Here is a 4197-nt window from a genome sequence, read left to right as displayed (position 1 = left end):
AATTACAGCTGTGATGTGTGTTCTTGCATCAAGTAGTTCAAATGGTAGACTTAAGAGGTAGTTGCTTCCCTGGAAGTTCACCTCCTTAGCGTCTGAAGTCCTAGAACCTACGTCTCCCACTCTTCCAACAAGGTTGTAAATATCTAATTAGCAGTATTAAAGCCATCCCTCTATGCTTCAGATTCCTAGATTGTTCTGTGCTCTTCCTAGAATGATACAAAATTTTATTTCATTCATTTAAAAATCTGCTTGGATATTTTTCCTTATACTATCTCTGCACCAAACATTGTTTATTAGTCCTGCTTTGTTTTCCTTACTATTTTAAACATAGTCATTTTTATTCTCTGATATGTTATACAATTGTTGGAATTCTAATTCCAACAATTAACATTTAATTTAACATTGTATCCACAATATAACATTTGTGGGGCACTCTTAATTCTTTGTCTTATTATTTCTGCTGACGACTCATGCATGGTGGCCTTTTTCTCATGTGTTCTGTGAGTTTGGAGAGTGAGCTCATGTTTGCTGGGCTTTATTTGTGGGATTCCTGCAAGATCTGGATGAAGATGTGTCCCTCCAGAAAATGTTTGCACTTGCTTCTGCCAGCACTTTGAGAAACCACTAGCTCGGATCATTTTATTTAATTTCTTGTCTTGTAAATTAAACCCCAGAACTGGGCAAACAGTGTGTATGAAGTCTGAGGAGATACTCCCACCCCTAGTCAGAACCTAGAGTCAGACAGAAAAATTCTTTTCATTTGCCTTTTTGTGGGTGTGTGCGATTGGATTATTTTTTTTCTAGTTCACCATTTTACCTTTGAAGTCCCTGGGCAGGCTCATTCCAGTTGTCTGCCTTGTGTGAATATAAGGTTTTGTCTTCTATCTGAAAACTTAAAATTAATTGTTTTATGTGTTCATATTTACCACATTTCTCTCCTTTGTGTACTACCACTACTTGTAAAGGAATTACAGGATTTATATGTAATTCTCCCTGATTGTGTTACTTCATAATATTACCTGTACTATTTTTTGTCTGAAGGAAGGTGTACTCTCCATTAATAACCTTGTTCTCTTATCAGGTTGTTTCATGCTAACAATAAAATTTCAACTTTCATTCAGAGAGTTGTGCTTTTTATAGAGAATGCTGAGGCCCTCATAATTTGTTGCTAATGGATATGCATCCTTTCTTTATTAAATTGAATTTATTATATAATGGATATGCTAAGATTATTATATAATGGATATGCTTAAGATGTTGAAATAATCTTTTAAAAATATTCTGGAATACTTTTAGAAAGCTATAAACTTTTTCAAATGTTTTATCTCAGAAAAATGAAACTGCTGTAGATATTTTAAGCAAGAATAAAAAAATACAGTGGATTAAAGTAAATTAAATATAGTGAACAAAATAATTGTGCAAGTGGGAGGAGCAGGTTCTAGGTTTGTCCTCTAGAAATGAATCTGTGATATAGAATTGATCCACCTGGTAAGCTCTCTCTCAAAGATATCAGGGGAACAAGAATCAATATGCAAACTGGAGTAACTACTGCCGCAACTTGAAAGCTAGTGAACAGTTACCTATAACTGTGAGCCAGTGATCAGGAACCAGGAACCAGGAACCAAGAAGCTGCTGCCGTCTCTGTCATTGACACATCCACTTTTTGACTGACACACAAGAATCTAATGGGTGGACATTGGAACACTGAAGAAAAATCTCATGTATCCTTGTCTGTGTAGCCAGCATAAATGGCAAAAACATGGGGGGGAAAAGTGGCCTTTCCTCACAACTCTCACAAGATTTCATCTGAGTGTAACCAAATCTGCAACCCAAAGATTAGGTGCATATGTTTTGTTTTGTTGTTGTTTTTTTTTTTTTTTAAGTTTCCAGCCCTGAAATTAGAAGCAGGCTAGAACGGAGGTTGAGAGACCCACTACACAGACTTACAAATGTACGTGCATGTGTGTGTGTGTGTTTGTGTGTAAATTACCATTGAATTCTTAAAAAGCGATTAATACGGTATATTTGTGTCACAATGGTAATTTCTTCTTGTTCCAAAATATAAACTTTCACTGTAATAAAATTGAGCCTGTAGTTGATTTATCTAACTAAACTTATATGGATGCAGATTTTTTTTTTTTTTTTACATTTTATTTTGAAATAAATTCAGAGTTACAGGAACAGTTGCAAAAACAGTACAAACCCCATACACAGAGCTCCAGCATTCCCTGACCCCCCCCCCAATACCCCAATCCACTAACTTTAACATGTTGTCACACCGCTATTTCTTTCCCTCCCTCCCTCCCTCTCTTCCTATCTATCATCCATCATCTATTGCTCTGTCTTCTGAACATATGAGAGCTAGCTGCACACATACTTGAACAAACACTATAATTCACATATACAATTCCCATGAACAAGAACATTCTTTTACGTAATCCCGTTAAGCGCACCTAAGAAGTACGAGAGATTCAACAATGATACAAAGCTTACATTCTATATTTCCTTTTCCTTATGTCTCAACTGTGTCCCTTTGAGCCTCCTGTCCTCCATCCTCAGATCCCATCCAGGGTCATCCTTGGCATTCAATTGTCATCTATTTAGACTGTCTTTTTTTTTTTTCCCCCTCAATTGTGGAAACATATATATATACTAAATCTTCCCATTCCACCCCCTCCCTAGCATTCCATTAGTGGGATTAATCACATTTAGCATGTTGTAATGCTATCACCTTCCCACCACCCATTACTAGAAATTTCCCTTCACCTCAAACAGCAACCCTACACTCATTTCTTAACTCCCCATTGCCCCTTCCCCCATTTCTCTTAACCTGTACTCTACTTTGCATCTCTATGGTCATATTCTCTGATAATTTCTTTGTGTTTAATGTGGGGTTTAAAATTAAACTCTTAAATCCATAACAATCTTGTTTTTCTTTGATACCAACTTAATTTCAATAGGACATACAAACTATGTACCTATACTCCATTCCCCAACCTTTATATAGTTCTTGTCAAAACTTAGATATTTTACATTGAGTTCAAAACCAATGATGTGTCATTAGAGTTTGTGTATTTTATATCATATAGGAAGTAAATAGTGGAATTACAATTCAAAAATTATTGACTTCTATTTGTATTCCATTGTGATCAGAGATTGTGCTTTGAATATATGTTCATTTTTTTTTTTTTAATTTATTGAGGCTTGTTTTATGTCCCAGCATATGGTCCATTCTGGAGAAAGATCTTTGATCACTAGAGAAAAATGAGTGCCCTGGTGATTTGGGATGTAGGGTTCTATATATGTCTGTTAAATTTCTCTATATCTCCTTCTCCTTTCTTTGTTTCTCTGTTGGTAGGGCTCCATTTAGTATCTGAAGTAGTACAGGTCTTTTATTGACAAACTCTCTCAGCATTTGTTTGTGAAAAATTTAAGCTCTCCCTCAAATTTGAAGGAGAGTTTTGCTGGATAAAGTATTCTTGGTTTGAAATTTTTCTCTCTCAGAGTTTTAAATACGTCATGCCACTGCCTTCTCACCTCCATCGTGGCCGCTGAGTAGTCACAACTGAGCCTTCTGTTGTTTCCTTTGTATGTGGTGAATTGCTTTTCTCTTGCTGCTTTCAGAAATTGCTCCTTCTCTTCAGTATTTGAGAGTCTGATCACAATATGTCTTGGAGTGGGTTTATTTGGATTTATTCTATTTGGAGTTCACTGGGCATTTATGCTTTGTGTATTTATATTGTGTACAATGTTGGGGAAGTTTTCCCTAACAATTTCTTTGAATACTCTTTCTAGACCTTTACCCTTGTCTTCCCCTTCTGGGACACCAATGAGTCTTAAATTTGGACATTTTATTTTATCTGTCGTATCCCTGAGATCCTTTTCAATTTTTTCAATTTTTTCCCCATTCTTTCTTTTGTTCTTTCATTTTCTGTTCTGTGGACCTCTAGGACACTGAGTCTTTGCTCAACTTCCTCTAATCTTGTATTATGAGTATCCAGAGTCTTTTTAATTTGGCCAATAATTTCTTTTATTTCCACAAGATCTTCTATTTTTTTATTTAATCTTGCAATTTCTTCTTTATGCTCTCCTAGGGTCTTCTTTATGTCCCTTTTATCCTTCTCCATGGTCTTCTTCATGTCTTTCATATCCTGTGCCATGTTTTCATTCCTTGATTGTAATTGTTTGATTACTTGT

The sequence above is a fragment of the Choloepus didactylus genome, chromosome 16 (assembly GCF_015220235.1).
Source record: "Choloepus didactylus isolate mChoDid1 chromosome 16, mChoDid1.pri, whole genome shotgun sequence".
Lineage (NCBI taxonomy): Eukaryota > Metazoa > Chordata > Mammalia > Pilosa > Megalonychidae > Choloepus > Choloepus didactylus.
Note: the sequence above shows the minus strand (reverse complement) of the source record.